This window comes from Bubalus kerabau, chromosome X (assembly GCF_029407905.1).
Source record: "Bubalus kerabau isolate K-KA32 ecotype Philippines breed swamp buffalo chromosome X, PCC_UOA_SB_1v2, whole genome shotgun sequence".
Taxonomy (NCBI): Eukaryota; Metazoa; Chordata; class Mammalia; order Artiodactyla; family Bovidae; genus Bubalus; species Bubalus kerabau.
In genome coordinates this window covers 88,557,290-88,579,631 of record NC_073647.1, presented here as the reverse complement: position 1 = coordinate 88,579,631, position 22,342 = coordinate 88,557,290, and the positions used below count along the sequence as shown (strand labels likewise).

The following is a 22,342-nucleotide window of genomic DNA, read 5'->3' as shown; positions in this document are numbered from 1 at the left end:
AACTTTATAGAGTCATTTTATATGGTTTACTATATACATAATAGAACTGTGGTCTTATGAATAGCTCCATCCTTTACTTAGTCTTTTGCTCAGGCCATTTTGTCATCTGAAACGTTCTTTTCCTTCATTGTTATTTGATATAATTCTGACCACTTTTAAGACCATCTCTTACATCACTCCCTCTATAAAAACTTTCCTAATCTTCGGTACTACTGTGATATGTTTATTATATTAAAATGGATGTATTAGCCTGGAAAATCCCATGGACGGAGGAGCCTGGTAGGCTGCAGTCCATGGGGTCGCTAAGAGTCGGACACGACTGAGCGACGTCACTTTCACTTTTCACTTTCAGGCATTGGAGAGGAAATGGCAACCCACTCCAGTGTTCTTGCCTGGAGAATCCCAGGGGCAGGGGAGCCTGGTGGGCTGCCGTCTACGGGGTCGCACAGAGTCGAACACGACTGAAGCGACTTAGCAACAGCAACAACAATTAGCTACTTACTATGTGTCAATCCTTTGGAAAATAAGACACAGACCCTGCCTGCCCATGAAGGCTTACACTCTACTAGAATAAGGCATAGATATGTTAACAAATTCATTTACTGCACAATTACAGTTGCTGCAACAAGTATATAAAGAACACAAAGAATGGTTTGCATATGTTAGTAAAGGCTTTACAAAAGATAGAGGGGTATGATAGGTGGAGAAGAGCATTCTAGGCAGGGGTAGAAGGTAGAATGGGCTTCTCCGGTAGCTCAGCTGGTAAAGATCTGCCTGCAATTCAGGAGACTCTGGTTCGATTCCTGGGTCAGGAAGATCCCCCAGCGAAGGGAAAGGCTACCCATTCCAGTATTCTTGGGCTTCCCTGGTGGCTCAGATGGTAAAGAATTCACCTGCAGTGAGGGAGACCTGGGTTCGATCCATAGGAAAGATCCAAAGGAAAGATCCCTTGGAGGAGGGTATGGCAACCCAGACCAGTATTCTTACCTGGAGAATCCCCATGGACAGAGGACCCTGGAGGGCTACAGTCCATGGGGTCACAAAAAGTTGGACATAATTGAGTGACTAAGCACGGTAGAGCACAGAAGGTAGAATGAGCAAAGATTTGGAGATGTGAAATAGCATGGCATGTTTAGGGAATAGCTAGCAGTATGACAGGGATGAAATATAAGATGAAGGTTGTATATGTGTGCAGATGTGCCTATTTAGGTGTATGTATCTGTGTATGTTTGCACTATTGAGTTTAAACATAAGAAAATAGGTTGGCAAAAAATGCAGAAACTAGATCACAGTGGTCTAGTATACTGTTTTAGAGAATTAAAGTTTATCCTTTAGGGAATGGAAAATTACTAGAATGTGCAGGGGAAGAAAAAATACTAATAGGTAATGAAAAGTGGAGGGAGTCTCAGGTGGCTCGGTGGTAAAGAATCCATCTGCCAAGCAGGAGATATGGGTTCAATCCCTGGGTTGGAATATCCCCTGGAGGTGGACCCATTCCAGTGCTCTTGCCTGGAGAATTCCATGGACAGAGGAGCCTGGTGGGCTACAGTCTATGGGGTTACAAAGAGTTGAACACAGCCTAGCAACTAAAACAGCAACAGCAAGGGAAAGTGGAAGTGGAGAAACAAAGATAGAGATTGCTTATCCCTGAGAGGCTTAACTTTCTTGGTGAAATAAGAAACAATGTTGTCTATTGAGAAAAAGAGGGCTAAACTTGGGTTCAGGTCTTTTGAAAATTGGTGAAGGTTTGAATGGTGACTCTGGGGATTGGGAGGGAAATATGACCAAGAAGAAATTGAAGGCCCAGTTGAGGTTGGAGAGTATGAATTTTTAGTGGACCCAGCTGCAAAATTGTGCCATTTGTTTTAGGAGTGTTGAAAAACCTGGGTGTAAGAGAAAAAAAATGCAAATGCTTAAATTGATATAAGGTTGGGATCATAGAGCAAGTGCTGTGAAAGGACAATGGGATAAGAAAGTTGAAAATGCTACAAAAAAGAGTAGTAAAAAGTGAAACAATGAAGAAGTTTAACAGATTAGGAAAAAAGGGAGGAACCAAGGGGTGCAAAGATTTAACTGAGATTTAAGGACTGGTATAGGGCTTCCTTGGTGGCTCAGTGGTAAAGAATCCGCCTGCCAATGCAGGAGATGTGGGTTTGAGATGCGGGTTTGACCTCTGGGTGGGGAAGATCCCCTACAGTAGGAAATAGCAACCCACTCCAGTATTCTTGCCTGGAAAATTCCATGGACAGAGGAACATGGTGGGCTACAGTCCATGGGATCACAAAGAATCAGACTTAGTGACTAAACAACAACAAGGAGAACTGGTATAGGAACAATGAGATATACTGTTTCAATGGACTGATGACTTGCTCAACAGCACATAACTAGGGGCAGGGCTGGGACTAGAACCCAGGTATTGCAACCACCAGCCTAGTTCTGCTACCACAGTGCTGCCCCAATAGCCACTCTTTCTTTTTTATTATTATTATTTTTTCCTCTGGAAATTCTTTTTTTTTATTATTATTTTATTTTATTTTTGTCTCACTTCATCAGTGACAGAGTTTTCAGATAGCCAATTGTGGCTATCGGTGTAGCCAAGATCTGTGAAACACAAATTTTGGTGCTTTGTTCTGTGCTTCTCTCTTTCCCTTGGAGAATCTACCAATTTACATGGCTCAAAAAGATCACTTATGTATTAATAGATGATTCAAATTTCTGTCTCAGCCACAAACCTGAACTTTAGTCTCTCATTTTCGTCTACCTATTATGCTATTCTTCTTGGACTTCATATGTTTCCCTCAGTTTTGACATGTTTAAAGACAAATATCATCTTCCTTCCCAAGTCAAATTCTCCAGCTAACTTTTCTGTTTTTGTCCCATTGACCTAATAGTCTTTCAGTCACTCAAGCACAGAATCTGGTAGTCATATTTGACCCCAACCAACCCTGACCTCTTCCCTCATATGTAAACTCTGAGTTCTGTTAATTCTTATTCTGCAGTATCCCCTGACCCTCTTTCTTCCACCAATGTAGTTCAGAATCCTGATAGCATCATGTCTGGGCTACTTGAAGATACTTGAACTATGCGTCTTTTACCCTTTACATAGTCAAAGAGGTGAACTTGGCAAATTTCTACTTATAGTTCAAGAGTAAAATAAGCGGTCATTCTCTACAAATACTCCTTTGCTCATGGCTTTATTATTCCATTTATTACAGTGATTTAATTACTCTTTTTGCTTACATGTTGGTCATACCCACCTAGACAGTAAGCCCATTAATGGCCATAAGTCTGTTTTATCCATTTTTTCTCTCTTCCTCTCCTAATTGAGCAACTTTCGAAGAGTAACGGTGTGGTACAGGAGATTTTGAGTAATTTGACTCTCTAGGGTGAGTGTCCTGGGGGGAGCATGTTTTTAGTGTGGAAACATAGGTGCTATTGTGCAGGAATCTAGATAATGGTGTAAAGTGGAAGTGAAATGTGTACTCTTTTAGAATGATAGAGTCTTTTAAAAAGAAACTTGAAAAATCAGAGTGTAGGGTATCACGACTCATCCACCCTCCCTCTCCCCAACCCACATCCATGTCCACGTGTATGAATTAGTAGAGAAGAAAGGAAAAGTGGTAGCACAGTTGTATCCACACATTTGGGAAGAAATAGAAGGCAGAGCTTAAAAAAACAAACAAACAAAAAAACACAGCTAAAGTGGTGTGATGGGGCTGTAGGAGAGTTCAAAGTGGCTGAGGACAGAGATTGTTGAGAATCCAAAGATCCAAAGCTGTGTCTGACCATAAGTTCTGGGTAACACATAATTCAGTCAACAAGAGAGACTGAAAGATTAAATCAGCATTTGGATGTAGTTTTATGATTTTATTTAGTCGACTGCCTCCCCAAGACTTTCTTTACCTTTCTAGTAAAAGTTAGCATGCACCGGATTGTCTGAATATGTTGGAGGACTGCCAGCAGGGGTGGGGTGATGAGGCGAAAGCAGAAGGGGAAGTGGGGAAACTCAGGGCTCGGCTTCTAAGACAGATACTTCCTCGACTTCTGCTGAGTAGTGAAAATACGCAGGAAACTTAGTTTGCATGAAGGTACAGCTCAGTGGTCCATGCTTTTATTTGGCTAGCTCCCCAATACTGTCTTTCCTATTCTCCATGTATCCTATTATTGACAAATGAAAAAATTTAGTTGTGCTATTCATCATTTTAAAGCTGAGCTCAGGAAGGTGAAGGGCAATGCTTCCCCTTCAACTTTATTGAGTTATATTTGACAAATAAAATTACATATTTAAAGTGTACAATGTGATGATCTGATATATGTTTACATTGTGAAGGGATTCCCCCCAACAAGTTAATTATCAGGACAATGTTTTATTCACCTTTTGATATAGAAGGTGTTTGTTGAATAAATACATGAATGAATAATAGGATCAACAAATAAGAGTGTTTTGTAAACTGTAAAACACTATACGAATGTAAATTTTGATGAGTTTCTTTCCTACTCACATCAGACTTAGCTAGGGTTTCACTTCCTGACACCTACTTTGACTGTTGCATCCTACACTTATGTTTCTCCTTTTTGAACTTGTATTATGTTTATTGTCTGTACCAATAGTATGACAACCAGTATTCTATTGCTTTGTATTGTATCTTTTAGTGTGTAGGAAACTTGTCTCCCTAGGTAGATTGTGAACTCCCCTAGAGCAGGAGAAAGTCCAGCCTTTTTTTCCCCTAAGCTCTGTGAACCCAAAGCCTAACCTGCTACAACATTTTGCACATAGAAAAATGTTTATTAAATGATTGGTTATTGCTTAACTGGAGCAAAGCTACACATCCCCCATGGAGTTTTAATATATAAATGACCAGGATTGTACTAATGATCCCAGTGGCTTTCCTCCATGAGAGTAAAAGATCTTGAGGAGGAAAGTAGAAAGACCCCTCCCCCATCATTACTGTCACCTTATTATTACAATAAGTAGTATTTTCCTTGGCATTTCCAGGGATATGCTTAGTAGCATTCTCACTAGTATTAAAAATTACAGGAGGAATTGATACTACATTGCTGACAGTTCTATGACCTCTCTTCTCTAGTAAATTCATTCTTAAGAAGAGATCATCACGTTCATCAAATCAGGTCACTCTATTGTCAAACAGTTGGGTTCCAAATATAGGACACTGTCAAGTCCAAATGGAAGTCAAACTATGGCATTCAAAGTTAATGTCACTATGTGTCCTCTGCATAGTGAAGTCACTCAGTCGTGTCCAACTCTTTGCAACCCCATAGACTGTAGCCTACCAGGTTCCTCTGTCCATGGAATTTTCCAGGCAAGAGTACTGAAGTGGGTTGCCATTTCCTTCTCCAGGGGATCTTCCCAACCCAGGGATCGAACCCAGGTCTCCTGCATTGCAGGCAGACGCTTTACCAACTGAGCCACCAGGGAAGCATAGTACCATGATACAAATATTTTATCTTGTATGATCAGAATGAAGCAATGCATAAGAGCAGATCTCAGGGGAAATATGAGTCACAAAATGGCAATCGAAATCTTGAGGAGTGCACGAGTGTGTGTGAGAGAGGACAGCGGGAAGATATTTCTACTCAGTCTAGATGGTCAAAGTATGTTACAGACAGCTTACATACTTTTGAACTTTTTGTAAAGCACTAACTAGAGGGCTGACCTTTCAGGGATACCTGTATGAGTCCCTATCTAATTACTAGTAATCTGAAATCCTCCTAAGTTCTGAGGTCATTCCTCAGACCTGGCTCCAAGGCCTGCCTCTAACTTCTTGGTATTTTAGATGCCTGGATTTTGGAAGCAAGATAATTGTTCTTTAAGAGATTGCTTTTTATGGAAGGACTTTGTCACAAACAAGAATTCAATTTCATAAACCAAATGTTTACCCGAACTAGGTAAACCGATTCAGAATGAAAAGAAGCTTTTAATATTTTGTAAGGCCTGAACTTCTTAGAAACTTTGGAATAAGTAAACAAGATGTGTCAGAGGTGTTTGAGTATTGTTACTGCTAACTTAATTCCACTTATCATGTAGAACCCATGACAACACAGACAGCCCTATGTAAAAATAAAGGCTATTAATCTGAAATAGATGAGAAATCTTGACAACTCTTATATGTCAGTCATCTCAAAATGTCATTCCAAACTGGATTTTCCATTCCTTTTTAGAGGAAAGAGATTGATGAAAAGTAAATGAAAGCCTAATGTGCCAGAGAACTCTAAGTCTAGATCTCAGTCCCCTTTCCTCTTTCATTAGCAACACTTAAGTAGGAGCTCAAATGTCTGTGATATGATTCCACAAACACTCTAAATAAGATAATGGCATTTTATTCTTCAAAAAGAAAACCAACTCTGTATTTAAGTGCTAAAGGGTTTATGTTTACTCTTCTATTTTGCCTCGTTTCCCCTATTTCTGCCAAGGCCCCTCCTTAACCTATATTTTCCAAACATGTAAAGATTTTTCTTTCTCTTTTCTCTCAAATGTGTGCATGTGTGTGCTAAGTTGCTTCAGTCGTGTCTGACTCTGTGTGACACCATGGACTGCAGCATGCTGGACTCCTCTGTCTATGGGATAGTCCAGGCAAGAATATTGGGATGGGTAGCTGTTCCCCCCTCCAGGGGATCTTCCCTATCCAGGGATCAAACCTGCATCTCTTACATCTAACCTGCATTGACAGGTGGGTTCTTTACCACCTAGGAAGCTCCTGTCTCATATGTACTACCCCCTAAATAAAGAAGAAAAGCTTGCAGGGCACAAAGAAAAGAGGGATCATGATGGGATGAAGTGGGATGGGCTGGAAAGAAGAAGTAGGATAGAAGAGTTTTGTGGTGCACAACTTATGTTTAAATGGTGGTCTTCCCTACCAACCCATGAAGAATTCTCAGTCAAAGGCAAAAGTAATTGTCAGTTGACAGTGTTTTAGCACCAGTATTGTAACATGAATTAATTGACCTAAGATGTCTGGATTTATCTAATCAGGTTAATTGGCTTTCTTTGTTGCTTTTTCTATAAGAATGAAGATGTGCCACTACCAGCTATGAGTCTACCATACTTATTGACAGTTGTATTTCTTCAATACAAATAAACAAATTGACAATCTGATTCAAGAATCTCTTTTATAGGATTGATTAATAGGAATCTAACTTCCAGGAATTTTCTCACACCTGATTGAACAGGGGAAGCTGTTTCTTACTGGTTCTCAAATCATACTATGCTTGGTAACCATGTAGCCTGAAACATAAATATCATTGGTATGAGGGATAAAAATGACTTTAGGTCTTTGTATTTTAGGGAGAGATACATGCACTATACCTACTTATATTTTCTGGAACATCATTTGTATTATAACTAAATCTGTGTTTGGACAAATGGCTTGATAACAGAGTAGTAGAATATTGTGTTACATTCAGAAATCACTGTAAAAAAATTATTTTGATTCTCAGCATTTGCTCCTAGGAATCAATGGACTTAATGGAAGTAATATGTAGGGAAAAGGTAAATAGCATTTTCACAGAAATACTTCTTAAATATTACTCTTAAATATTTTAATCCTTTCAACAGAAAATTAATAAGGAAACATTGGCCTTAAATGACACTTCAGATGACTTGGACTTAACTGATATTTATAGAGCATTCCATCCAAAAGCAGCAGACTACACACTCCTTTCAAGTGCCCACAAAACATTATCTAGGATTGACCACGTGCTGGGCCACAAAACTAGCCTTGATAAATTTAATAAAATTGAAATCATATCAAGCATCTTCTCTGATCACAACGCTATGAGCTTAGAAATGAACTACAAGAAAAAGAAACCCATAAAAACACAAACATGTGGTGGCTAAACACTAAGCTACTAAACAACCAATGGATCACTGAAGAAATCAAAGAGGAAGCTAAAAAAAAAAACAAAAAAAACAACCTACTGACAAATGAAAATGAAAGCACAAGTCCAAAACCTATGGGATGCAGCAAAAGCAGTTCTAAGACAGAAGTTTATAGCACTACAATCTTTCCTCAAGTAACAAAAAAAGAAAAACCCAAATAAACAACCTAACCTTATACCTAAAAGAACTAGAGAAAAAAGAACAAAACCTAAAGTTAACAGGAGAGAAGTCATAAAGATCCAGCAGAAACAAATGAAATAGAGGCAAAGCAAAAAACTGCAAAGATCAATGAAACTAAAAGCTGGTTCTTTGAAAAGATAAAGAAAATACATAAACCTTTAGCCAGAGTCATCAAGAGAAAAAGGGAGAGGACCCAAATCAACAAAATCAGAAATGAAAAAGAAGTTACAACTGACACTACAGAAATACCAAGATCACAGTACCAATACTATGAGCAAATGTAGACCAAAAAAAGGACAACCTGGAAGAAGTGGACAAATTCTTAGAAAAGTACAAGACTGAACCAAGAAGAAATAGAAAATATTAACAGATAAATCGTAAGCATTGAAATTGAAAGTGTGATTGAAAACCTCCCAACAAATGAAAGTCCAGGACCTGACAGTGTCACAGGCAAATTTTATGAAACATTTAGAGAAGAGTTAACATCTATCCTGTTGAATCTGTTCCAAAAATTGCAGAGGAAAAAAAAAAACTTCCTAACTCAATTTATGAGGCCACCATCACCCTGATACCAAAACCAGACAAAGATATCACAAATGAAGAAAATTACAGTCCAATATCACTGATGAACATAGAGATGCAAAAATCCTCAACAAAATACTTAGCAATCCATATACAACAATACATTAAAAAGATCATACACAATGATCAAGTGGGATTCATCCTAGGGATGGAAGGATTTTTCAATATCCATACATCAATCAATGTGATACACCACATCAACAAACTGAAGAATAAAAATCATATGATGATTTTTATGCAGATGCAGAAAAATCTTTTGACAAAATTCAGCACCTGTTTATGATTAAAAAAAAAAAAAACAAACAAAACTCTCCAGAAAGTGGGCAAAGAGGGAAAACACCTCAAAATAATAAAGGCCGTATAAGATAAACTAGCAGCTAGCATCGTACTCAATGGTGAAAATCTGAAAACATTCCCTCTAAGATCAGGAACAAGACAAGGATGTCCACTCTTGCCACTTTTGTTTAACATAGTTTTGAAAGTCAGAGGTTATAGCAATCAAAGAAGAAAAAAAGTAAAGGGAATCCATATTGGAAAAGAAGAAATAAAACCGTCACTGTTTGCAGATGACATAGATGAAAGATCCTAAAGATGCTACCAGAAAATTACTAGAACTCATCAATGAACTTGGTTAAGCTGCAGGTTACAAAATTAATACACAGAAATCTATTGCATCTCTATGCACTAACAATGAAAGATCAGAAAGAGAAATTCAAGAAACAATTCCATTTACCATCACATCAAAAACAATAAGATATCTAGGAATAAACATAACTAAAGATACAAAAGACCTGTACTCTTAAAACTATAAGATGCTAATGAAAGAAATTGAAGAAGACATAAACCAATGGGAAGATATACCATGTTTGTGGATTAGAAGAATCAATACTATCAAAATGACTACACTACCCAAGGCAATCTACAGATTCAATGCAATCCCTATCAAAATACCGATGGAATTTATCACAGAACTAGAACAAGAAATCTAAAATTGCATGGAGACACAAAAGATCACGAATAGTCGAAGCAATTTTGAGAAAGAAAAACAGAGCTGGAGAAATCAGGTTCTTTGACTTCAGACTACACTATATACGTTGGTGAAAAAGTAATTGCAGTTTTTGTATTGTTGAAGTTTGCTGTTTGATATTGGAATACATTCTTAAATAAATGTGGCTACGTTATACATCATTTTTAATGTGCACTTCTCAATTTACGTTTTTTTGTTTTTTTTTTTTTTTTTTGCTAATGACATTACCTTCTGCTTATTTTATCTTTATTTTAGACTATGGAAATGAAGTTAGAAAAAAATCAAATCTGAGTGATTCTCTTATTCCAGTTCAAAATGGGTTGTAAGCAGTGGAAACAACTTGGAACATCAACAACGCATTTGGCCCAGGAACTGCTAATGAACATATAGTTCAGTGGTTGTTAAAGAAGCTTTGGAAAGGAGATGAGATCCTTGAAGATGAGGAGCTTAGTGTCCGGCCATTAGAAGTTGACAATGACCAACTTAAAGCAGTCACTGAAGCTGATCCTCTTACAACTATACACTATGTTGCTGAAGAACTCAACATTGACCATTCTATGGTTACTCAGCATTTGAAGCAAATTGGAAAGGTGAAAAATCTCAATAAGTGGATGCCTCATGAACTGACTGAAAATAAAAAAAAAAAAATCTTCGTTATTGAGTTTCGTCTTCTCTTATGCAACAAGGAGCCATTTCTTGATCAGATTGTGACATGTGATGAAAAGTGGATTTTATACAACTGGCGACAACCAGCTCAGTGGTTGGATCGAGAAGAAGCTCCAAAGCACTTCCCAAAGCCAAGTGAAAAGTAGTGAAAGTGTTAGTTGCTAGGCTCCTCTGTCCATGGAATTCCCCAGGGAAGAATACTGGAGTAGGTAGCCATTTCCTTCTCCAGGGGATCTTCCTAAGCCAGGGATAGAATCCAGGTATCCTGCATTGCAGGCAGATTCTTTATCATCTGAGCCACCAGGGAAGCCCCTTCCAAAGTCAAACTTGCACCAAAAAAGGTCATAGTCACTGTTTGGTGGTATGCTGCCAGTCTGACCCACTACAGCTTTCTGAATCCCAGAAAAACCATTACACCTGAGAAGTATGCTCAGCAAATTGATGAGATACAGCAAAAACTGCAGTGTCTTCAGTTGGCATTGGTTAACAGAAAGGGCCCAATTCTTCTCCATGACAATGCTCAACCACACTTTACACAACCAACACTTCAAAAGTTGAATGAATTGGGCTACAAAGTTTTGCCTCATCGACCATATTCATCTGACCTCTTGCCAAACCACTACCACTTCTTCAACCATTTTGACAACTTCTTTCATGGAGTACACCTTCAGAATTAGCAGGAGACAGAAAATGCTTTCCAAGAGTTTGTCAAATCCTGAAGCACAGATTTTTATACTACAGGGATAAACAAACATTTCTTGTTGTCAAAAATGTATTGATTGTAATTGATTAATAAAGATGTGTTTGAGCCTAGTTTTAATGATTTAAAATTCCCTATCCAAAATCACAATTACTTCTGCATCAGAACAGTATGGTACTGGTGCAAAAATAGAAATATAGATCAATGAATCAGGACAGAAAACCCATGAATAAGCCCACACACTTATGGCCAATTAATCTATGACAGAGAAGGCAAGACTATAAAATGTTGGAAAGATAGTCTCTTTAACAAATGGTGCTGGGAAAACTGGACTGCTCTCTATATATAGTGGTCCATGCAGAGCTATCTGTGTTACTGGGGAGATTATGATAGATACGCTTCATGGCATCAAATCCACAAGGTTTGATACATATCTTAAGGATCAGTGCTGTTCCTTTAATCTCTTATTATTAATAAGTAGTACTGAAAATGAAAATTTATAATTTTCAGCACTATGGGAGAATTTTGCTTTTATCCCAGACAAATAGTTCCTAAAAAATCAAAAGCTTGACTAAGGATAGGAGAGAAAAGATAGTAGAAAGTGAAACTGATGATTCTGGGCTAGGAAGAAACCTAAATGCTGAATTCGCACTGGACTCAACCTGTAAACTTTCTTGAACCTATCATTCTATTAAATAGCTCTGCATGGGCTGCTATTCTGATCTATTTCATTATTTTTATGTTCTTATTAAAATAGTTCAAATCTCTTATAATTCAGTTAAACAATCTTCAATTAAGCTCAATATAACATGTACCACAAAGTAAAGTTAGACGTAGTTCCTGCCTTTCGGGGAATTACCATGTTGGTGGGGAGATATATGGAATTTAGAAAGACGGCACCAACGATCCTACATGCAGGGCAGCAAAGGAGACACAGATGTAAAGAAGAGACTTTTGGACTCAGTGGCAGAAGGTGAGGGTGGGATGGTTTGAGAGAAGAGCACTGAAACATGTACATTGCCACATGTAAAATAGATGACCAGTGCAAATTCCATGCATGAAGCAGGGCACTCAAAGCCGGTGCTCTGGGGCAACCCAGAGGGATAGGATGGGGGAGGAGGGGGGAGGGGGGTTCAGGATATGGGGGACACATGTATACCTATGGCTGATTCATGTTGAGGTACGGCAAATTCACCTAAATGCTGACTTCGCACTGGACTCAACCTGCAAACTTTCTTTAACCTACCATTCTATTGCTTCCCTTGTGGCTCAGCTGGTAAAGAATCTGCCTGGGTTTCTTTATCAATGTGGGAGACCTGGGTTTGATCCCTGGGTTGGAAAGATCCCCTGGAGAAGGGAAAGGCTATCCACTCTAGTATTCTGGCCTAGAGAACTCCATGGACTGTATAGTCCATGGGTTCGCAAAGAGTTGGATACAACTCACTTCTCTTCACTTCACCATTCTATTTGGGTTCATGGGCTGATTTATTTCATTTGCAGGAAGGGATTCGCTAGTATAATCATTTAAATATCATGGGGACCTGGGTAACAGTTTTTATTAAGGGGATAGATGTAAATATAGTACTTCAGGTTGTTTACTTACAGTGTAAAGACAGACTGCTTTTAGTTCTGATTGAACAATTAATAATAAAACAGCAACAGAAAGTTTTCTGAATAATTTGAATAGATACCATAAACTTGACCTTGTTGTAGTAGAGATTATAAATTTAAAATTATCTGGAAACAAATTTCACCAACATATTTGAAATGCAATGTAATCTCAACTCTAAGTTTAGTTACATTTTTTTTTAATAATAGCCTTAAAAATCCTTTTTCTAGATTTCAAAACAATCAGAGGATTGGAAGGCAGAACCACTGAATTCAAGTTATTTTTTGTTTTTGTTTTTTAGCTAAAGATGGAATCCACCAACCCATTTGTTTACTTTTGAAAACAACTCTTTGCTTCTAAGTAGAAGGATGCTCCTGGCCAAAGATTTTGATTAAAATATATGAAGTGGTAGGCCTGTTTAAACCTGGTATAAGTCAGATATGTCCAAGCTACTAAATCATCTAATTTCCTTATATTCATTTATAATTGTGAGAGCTTACTATTTTCAGTTTCTAGTCAGAACTTGCCAATTCTAGTTGTGTGGCAAGTTTCCATAAAATTTCTTAACCCCTTTGAATTTATTTTTTTTGCAAAACAGAAGTAAGAACACTTACCTGCTTAAATTGCAGAATATTGATAGATTCAAGTAGGATAATGAATATGAAACTACTTTGTGAAGATACCAAATCAGTCTTCAGTAGTGGGTTTACCTTCAGCCGTCACTGTTTATTTTATTTGTATGTTAAAGGAAACTGCTACTACAGTTTAGAGAAACTCCACTGAGCCCTTAATAAAGAATTTAAAAATATCCCTTACTTTTTTCACTTGATTGCAAAGGTGCTGGAGGCTTGGGGAGTGTCCCCTCGTATTTTGCCATGTTGAACCCCTAACAGAAGCACTGAGCAATACTTGTTGACTGACTGATTAGATTATTTAATCTCTGTCCAATAAATAAAGCAGAAAGAATCATACCAGCAGCCCAATTTAAAGCAGACAAGGCAAATTATTTATCCTCAAACTCCTGGGAATTTGTAAAATCTGCCATCAGCAGAATGCCTGGTTCTAGCACTGAAAAAAACATTGAATCTGCTTACCTGTTAACTTCAAGGTTGACAATTTAGGGTCTTTTGCATTCACTCTCAGAAGTAAGCTCGAGGTCTTCAGTAAATCCAATCTATCCGTCCCTTGGAAAGCTAATCATTGCTGGTCAGCTGTACAGTAAATTTGAATACCCTGGAGGTCCTGAAAGTAAACACCATTCACACTATGCCTGCTCTTTTAGGCAAACTTCTTTGAAAAGATGAGTTGTTGCTATTTTCAAGAGGAGAGGAGGGCAGGGCACATATGCTAGCCAATGTATACAAATTCTTCTTCCTCTTTCAGATCAGTCCTCAAGCTGTTTAAAGCACGCCTCAATTTGGCTACTCTGGTTCAAAGTGGGGGAAGGGGAAGGCAGAAGGAGAGAAGAACAGAAACTGGACTTGCAGGTTGTTGTGTGTATAAATGAACTTTTATCCCTAGCTCCAGCAACAGAATCCTCAGGAAATCACACAACTGTTTTGAGATTGGAAGCAGGAAGGAGTATACTCTGTCCAGTTTAGTTCTCTCTGATTTTTATGATTTGGGGGAGTGGTTAGACTATTTGTAGGTGGAGAAATATATACCAGTATATGCTAATATAACTGTCAACATGTGAAACCTGATCTTAGGCAAGATAAATTTTACATCTCTCTCTCACTGACAATTATGGCTCTATCTGCATTCTAAGAAGCCTTCTCCTTTCTGGTGACTTATGCCCTGAAAAATAAATGTCTTAGGTTGAATTTGGTTTCTCAAAATCCCCACAGCAATACATTACCTCCGTTGAATTAAAAATGATTTTTTTTTCTTTCTCTCACACTAAGAGTGGTCTGGAATGACTGGGTTTTCTGTCTGTGGGCCTGTTATGGAAATTTAGAAAGAATTTGTCTTTGGCTAGGAATTTGTCTTTGGCTAGGCTCTGGGATATTGGAGCTTTGGGATGCTCTGTCTGTTTCTGGATAAAGGGATATAACAGTCTGTTATGTGTTGACTGGAACTTGGGGCAGCACCTTGATGTTATAAACCAAATGGATAATAATACCCTAATGTGAATTGGTTACTTCAATTATATTGAGTTATATTAAGATATTTCATCTGGGGATGGCATAAATATGTTCATATTAACACTTAAAACATAGCCCTATAACTAATAATGAATTTGTGTACTCAGTAAATCAGGAAACTAGCAACAGCCCTCTGGCCTGCTACCTGCTGCAGAAACAAAGGCTTGAACTTTGCATCTGTAGGTAACAGAATTATCTCATAGCCAACCTGGGGTCAGGGCTCTAAGGTTTCTTAAATATTCATCTCCTTTCATAGTATTCTTGGTTGTGCTATTAGTTGGGGGGAAAAGTCATTCAACCAAATTAAAGAAGGAGATAACAGTTGGATTCAAGATCAGACTCTAATCCTTTCCTGGAAAGTTTTACTAACTGAAGTGATATTAGAAATAGAATATCTTCAACCGAATTTGGATCCTCAGAGATCTAGGGGAAAGTTTGTAAGAGAGACAGAGAATAAGTTACCACTTTGCCTCTGATCTGGACTGTTACAGCCATTTTCAACTATGGTGGAAGCGTAGTACATACTCAGGTAAGGAAGGAAAAAGAAAGAGGCAAAATCTTTCAAGAGGACATCACAATAACTGTGGCAGAGACAGGATGTCCTGTGGTGCCTCTATGTACTCTGTCCTTAGCTGTTTCTCTGCCTCTGGGATGGAAAAAGCAGTGCTCCACTCATCCCCAATTGTGTTTTTGCCTTGTTTAGCTATATCAATTTATGCCATGTTTGTTATAATTGACAGCAGATTCCTAATCTCCTTTCCTCATCTCTCTATCCTTTCTTTTCAATTCTGTCTTCATTACCTACTTGTCCTTACATTTTCTATTATTTTAGGAAATGATGAAGTATCACACCAATATCTCTTTGCTGTCATCTCTCTATTCTTTCTCATTTTCCCCAGACTCTTTCAGTTCTTAATTTTTTATTGAGGTGGAGAGGACCAAGAAGGGAATGGTGAGGAAGAAGGTGAATAATGTGTAGTTGTATGGGGACTCTGTCTTAATGGAGTAAAACATGGGTAGAAGGTTATAAGATTTTCAGTAAGAGAGCATTCATATATTAACTTTGTGCTGCAGGATTCATAGCTTACTCATAGAGCTGAAAAGGCCTTGAAAAATCATTTTGTTTAGACTTTTTAAAAAATTGAGTTCCTGAGGGTATGACACATCTGGTTAATCATTGTGTTCCTAGATGTTAGCTGATTGCCTTGTTTGGTTTGTTAAATAAATCTAGTTCAACTCTCTTATATTATAGATAAGGTAACTGAGGCCATAAGAGAAAGAGATTTTCTAAAGATGTTTATTTTACCACAAAAATCAAGAAACATCACTTATTTTCTTTCAGAACTGAAACTGTTCCACAATTAATACTCACAACACTTTGAAAAGGTAGATAAAGAGTGTTACTATACTTACAGCCCAGTTCTATACACACATATGCATTCACTCAAAGAACCTTGGATACCATGATTCATGCTTTAGTTCCAGCTTAAAGAAAATCAGAGACAATGAAAAGTATCAATCTAGTTGTGGAAATATGACTCTCATCACTCTCCCTATTTCTGCCCCAGGGCTTACCTCATGATATAAATCAATTTTGAGCTGTCATTTCTGGTGAGGCCACGACACAATAAATGAAAAATTTGAATAAGTTTGAATAAGCCCTGTAGGACAGAATGGTATAGACCACTTAAGAAGAGCTGGTACAGATTATTTAAGCCCCAAATCCCTACATTATTCTGTGCTGCCCAATGCCGTAGTCACTAGTACTACATGCTTATTTAAACTTAAATGTAAATACATTAAATTATATTAAATTAAATAGAAAATTCTGTCCTTCAATTACACTACTCACATTTCAGATGCTCGATAGCCAACATATAGACAGTGGCTACTGCTTTGAGCTGCACAGATTTAGAATAGATTTTAAAATTAATACTTAGTTTGGAGTAAAGCATATCATCAGTACAAGGTCATATAATTAAGTGCCAAAGTTGGGAAAGAAGCCAAGTTTCTGGATTCCTAATCAAGAGTAAGTAGATTTATTTCCACTTCCTTTGTATTTATTTATATCTCAATGTGGGTCTATGGGCATAGTTGAGGCACACTAGTGTGTGTAATTTCATGTATGGGCTTTCAAGTTTGAGGAGCATGCCATCTGGTTAGCATGGATGAGAAAGTTCATTTGCATGGATTTGTAGAGTTCCTGCCTTTCTTCCTGACAGGACCAAAAAAGAGAATATATAGAAAGGTGCTATGAAAAGGAAAAAAACAGGTTATACAAATGGAAGTTGTAGTAATGATGATAAACTCCAACTTTATTTTTTCCTACTTAGTATGTGCCCCTGAGTCCAGCTGTAGATGGGTGTGAGTAGGAAAATGGGCTGTATTGGTGAGTCATTTTGGCAACTGATGTGAGAGACAGTCTGCTGTGTGCATGTGATCAGGGAACCTGGTATATAGCCTGCAAACCTAGGAACTGGGGCTGGTTGGATTTGCCCCTACCTCAGACTTTACTTCTAAAGAAGATCAGTAATGGAAGAATTAGACAAAGACTTTCAGTGAGAACTAGACCTTCTGTTAATTGAAGGGATTGCACAACTACTGAAAAGTTCATCAAGTTTAGTTTTTTCTAAGAAAATGAAAGAAAACTTTCTGAGTAATCATTGTACTGTAAATTCCTGGTGAAAGTGTTGCTGTATCTAGAGACTAGTGCTGTTGTTGTTTGTTGTTGTTCAGTTGCCCAGTGGTGTCCGATTCTTTGTGATCCCATGAACTGTAGCAAGCCAGGCCTCCCTGTCTCTCATCATCTCCTGAAGTTTGCTCAATTTCACGTCCATTGCTTTGGTGATGCCATCAAACCATGTCATTCTCTGATGCCCTCTTCTCCTTCTGCCCTCAATCTTTCCCAGCATCAGGGACTTTTCTAATGAGTCAGCTGTTCACATCAGATGAACAAAATACCTGAGTTTCAACTTCAGCATCAGTGTAGACACTAGTGTACTAAGAATTATTTTAGGAGTGTCTAAGAAGTCCGCATGGAGAAGGCAATGGCACCCCACTCCAGTACTCTTGCCTGGAAAATCACATGGATGGAGGAGTCTGGTAGCCTGCAGTCCATGGGGTCGCTAAGAGTTGGACGTGACTGAGCGACTTCACTTTCACTTTTCACTTTCATGCATTGGAGAAGGAAGTGGCAACCCACTCCAGTGTTCTTGCCTGGAGAATCCCAGGGACAGAGGAGCCTGGTGGGCTGCCATCTATGGGGTCGCACAGAGTCGGACACGACTGAAGTGACTTAGCAGCAGTAGCAGCAAGAAGTCCGCAGATCCTCAAAGCTCCTGCTACTCCAAACTTGCTAGCCTAGCCTGAAATACCTTTAAGTATAGTTGAGTGAATATCGTCTATTAGATTTCTCTAAATTAAGAAGTTGCTCAAGAACTGGCTTTTATAGGAGAGGTCACCCATTATAAATGGGGAGTCTAAGTGTTCTTATTAGAAAAGTGATGATAATATCAGCTCTGCTTATTTCACAGCATTTATTTCACAGAAAAGGAGAGCCATGAAAGGGCAAAGTTTATTTTTATATCTGGAGCTGCTGCTGCTGCTAAATCGCTTCATTTCTCAGGAGTATTTGTATGTGTTTTACTGTGTGTATGGGCTAATAAAGTGCTATTTGTAAAACTGCCTTAGCCCCTGAAGGGAAAACATTAGTTTAACTTGAAAATGGAATTCCATGGCCTGGGTTTATTGGGGCTTCATCACTTTTGGTGTGACCTGAGAGGGAGCAAGTCACTTGAATTTTCTGAGCTTCAGTTTTTCCCATTTGTAATTAATAATGGTAAAGGGTTAATAACCACCACTCTGTCACTTTACTGGGAATCAGAGTGAGCTAACACATGTGAAAGTGCTTGTGAACTGTAAATAGCTATACAAACAACCTCTTAGTTATTTCCTAGTATTGGGGGAAGTCCCCCAGGGATGTGCTCAGAAGCTATGTTTGGCATGTTTCCTTTATCTCACCAGGGACCAAACAACTGTCTAAGCCAAGAAGGGAAAATGACTTACATATTTGATTTTGGGGCCTAGCTCTTAACTAGCTTCACCTCTCTTACCAAGATAACTTCCCTTTCAAAAAATACAAGCAAGACTAGACTTGAACAAACATTTTGAAGCAAATAAAGCAAGTTTTCAATTACTTTCTTTTTTCATTTTTCCTTTCAGTACCCACCCCCCGCCCCTGCCCCCGAGGGAGTAGAAGGTAGTGGAAGAAACTACATTCTGAGAGGTTGTATGCACTAGGGTTTAATAATATAAACTCTGGAGGTGGACAGATCTGGGATGAATTTTGGTTCCACCATTTACTAACTGTGATCTTAGGCAAGTTATCCAAACTCTTGTATCCTTAGATTCCTGGTCTGTAATATGGGGCCAATAATTACACTACCTTATGCAGTTATTATGGGACTTAAGTGCATAGTGTCTGGCACAAATTATGCTTCTAATACATATAGATTTATTTTTATTAACATTATGGTTTTACTCACTCAGAGTTATTTAAAAAGTTACCAGCCAGGAATGTAACACTGTTTCAAAGAATGATTTCTGGTTTGGAGCATTAAAAACTTTCCCATATCTTAGCTTTGCTGGTTTTGTGGTTTGTATAAGTGAATTCTCAGGCAATATGGGGCACAAATCAGAATACAAAATAGAATCTTGTTTTTTTTTTTTTTAAATAACATTTTCACAGACTTTCCAATTTGCATTTTAGATGACTTTTCTTTTTACTTTTGCTTTCATATGATCAGAAGTTCTTTACTTGACATTGATTTGTCTCCTATTAAATATGTTATTTCCTGTTCTATCCAAAGGCCTCTCACCACTGGATAGTTGGTGCTTAGATTAGCTTGTTGAGGTTTTGACCTTGGCTAAAAAAATAACAAAATAGAAGATTTTTTCCTATGTCACAGGGCTAAGTTGAATCCTTAAAGTGGAATATATATGGCTATGGAACAAAATGCATAGTTTAATTTCATGATTTTTAATTTGGAACATACTTTTATGGATCAACCTCGATTTTACTTGTCAGTTTATAGATTGTCCTTGGCATTTTAGAGTTGCATTTATTTCTCACACATAGAGAAAAATAGTGGACAAAGTTGTGGGAAAGGGACATATGTGAGGTTACTGGTTGGTTGAACACTTTCCTTATAGCAGGAAAATACACTTTTAGGATGAAGAGTAAAGGTTTATCTGGTGTTCAGGCACTCAAACCAATAGCTTTTGTCACATCTCTTAAGATAGAGCCAGAGCTATTGTTTTTCAGTTTCTCACTGTTGATAAAATGAAGTCTGTTAAAGCACTTTGAAAATTGGAATGCATTATAAAATTCTGAGATTATTTTTTGTTATTAACTTAGTGTTGCTTGTGAAATGCATTTGTTAGGTAATTTTGAACTTTCTTTTTTGCATTAAAATATTATTGGTACCCTCCCTCCACTGAAATAGTTCTAATGTCCACTTGATTTCTAAATAAGATATATTCTTGAATCTCATGACTATTCCATCTCCAGGCTGTCTTGAGTCCAATATCATTTAAACAAATGAACAAACAAGCAATTATCAGGAGCACTCAAAATGGTAAGTGTAATGGTCTGTCTTTTGTTCCTGAGATAAAGAGGCCTCCTCATTTCACTAATTTTGGGTTTACAACTGTCAGTCCTTCTCTTCCTTCCTGTTTTAAGGAGGAAGTGCTGATAGTATTATATATAAATAAGCACCCCATGTTGCACAACTGTTGCCTCCTTTAAGACTTTAAGAGTGTCAGAAAGTCATGTTGTACTTAATATATACTTAAGCGAACCAGTCAGATGAACATTTTAAACAAAGAAGAAAAGAAGCTAGAAATCTTGAAATCTCTCTTACACGCTGTGTATGTGTCTTCTTGGGGGCATGGCTTATCTACCATGTGAAACACATGAAATTAACTCTAAACTTCTCAGTCTTGCTGGGCCAGCCCTGAGAAAAATTAGGGAATAAATTAGGGACTAAATTAGGACTCAGCCCTTCCTGGAGCTCTCTTTTCTCTTTTTTATCTCTTGTGTAGTCCAGATATCTTCTTATGCTGACTGAGTTCCAACTGCTTGAAGGAAAGTAGATTGTGAAATCTCTAACATTTCAGTGTAAATAAATTTAAGTTGTTCTTTTTTCTGAAATGATTTCATTTTATTTTAGTGATATAAAAGTATAAAATATCACTAAGCAGAAATAAAATCAATTAAAAAATCATACATGATCCCATCATGTTAAAGTAACCCACTCTTAATATTTATACGTATAGCCTTTTTTGCTTTTTATTTATCTATCTATATATATATATATAAATATATTCATCAAAATGGGATTACACTATACATGTTGCTGCTGCTAAGTTGCGTCAGTCATGTCCGACTCTGTGCGACCCCATAGAAGGCAGCCTACCAGGCTCCGCAGTCCCTGGGAGTCTCCAGGCAAGAACGCTGGAGTGGGTTGCCATTTCCTTCTCCAATGCAGGAAAGTGAAAAGTGAAAGTGAAGTTGCTCAGTCATGTCCAACTCAGCGACCCCATAGACTGCAGCCTCCCAGGCTCCTCTGTCCATGGGATTTTCCAGGTAAGAGTACTGGAGTGGGTTGCCATTGCCTTCTCCAGAAAAACACCTACTCCTGCTTTATTGATTACGCCAAAGCCTTTGACTGTGTAGATCACAATAAACTGTGGAAAATTCTTCAGGAGATGGGAATACCAGACCACCTTACCTGCCTCCTGAGAAATCTATATGCAGGTCAAGAAGCAACAGCTAGAACCAGACATGGAACAACAGACTGGTTCCAAATTAGCTGGGACTCAAACCCAGCCAAAACCTTGCTTGGGACTCAAACCCAGCCAAAACTCTGCTTGGGACTTGCACCCACATGGCTGGGACTCAAACCCAGCTAAAACCCGTGTTACCTGATTTCAGGACCTAATGAAGTTCAGGTTCTAGATGTCTCATCACAGAAGGAATTCAGTGAGAGACAAAGTGATAGCTAAGAAGTGGATTTATTCAGATTCAGAGAGAAGCACACTCCACAGACAGAGTATGGGCCATCACAGAGGGTGAGTGCAGCCTACACTATACATATTGCTTATCAACTTGTGATTTTTACTTAGCATTATATTATGAATTTATTTCTATAATATTAAACATATTTTCTCTCTTCACAGGCAATCTGCTTATAGATCATTTACAAAGCAGTTTCTTTGTTGTTATTTAAACAAAGTCAGCTCTCAACACAGGGTTTGTAAAAAAAGATGAGGTAGAAACACACACTCATAAAAGAAATTAAAAAAAAAAAACAAAACTTAAAAAACGGTGCATGTAATTGGCTGAGGAGCCAATGGGGGTAAAGCTACTATTTGTGGAATTATAGTTAAATGCTTCTGAGTCAGAATCCTACTCAGGAGGAATGACGTGTCAGTGCTACAGAGCTTAGATTGGCATCAGATAGCCTATCCTCTTACC

The 22,342-nt window shown here is 38.0% G+C and overlaps 1 protein-coding gene and 1 non-coding gene across 2 annotated transcripts in view; both read right to left on the bottom strand.

Annotated features, from left to right (window-relative positions):
- The window catches only part of CYSLTR1 (cysteinyl leukotriene receptor 1), a 57,206-nt gene extending 43,221 nt beyond the window's left edge, over positions 1-13,985 (bottom strand). Inside the window, exon 1 of the mRNA XM_055563565.1 lies at positions 13,756-13,985. The gene's annotated coding sequence lies outside the window, so the exon portion shown is untranslated. The remainder of the gene's footprint in view (positions 1-13,755) is intronic.
- Positions 5,366-5,437, bottom strand: TRNAC-GCA (transfer RNA cysteine (anticodon GCA)). Its single transcript has one exon. It is a non-coding gene; the product is annotated as a tRNA-Cys (tRNA).
- Positions 13,986-22,342: the final 8,357 nt, after the last annotated feature.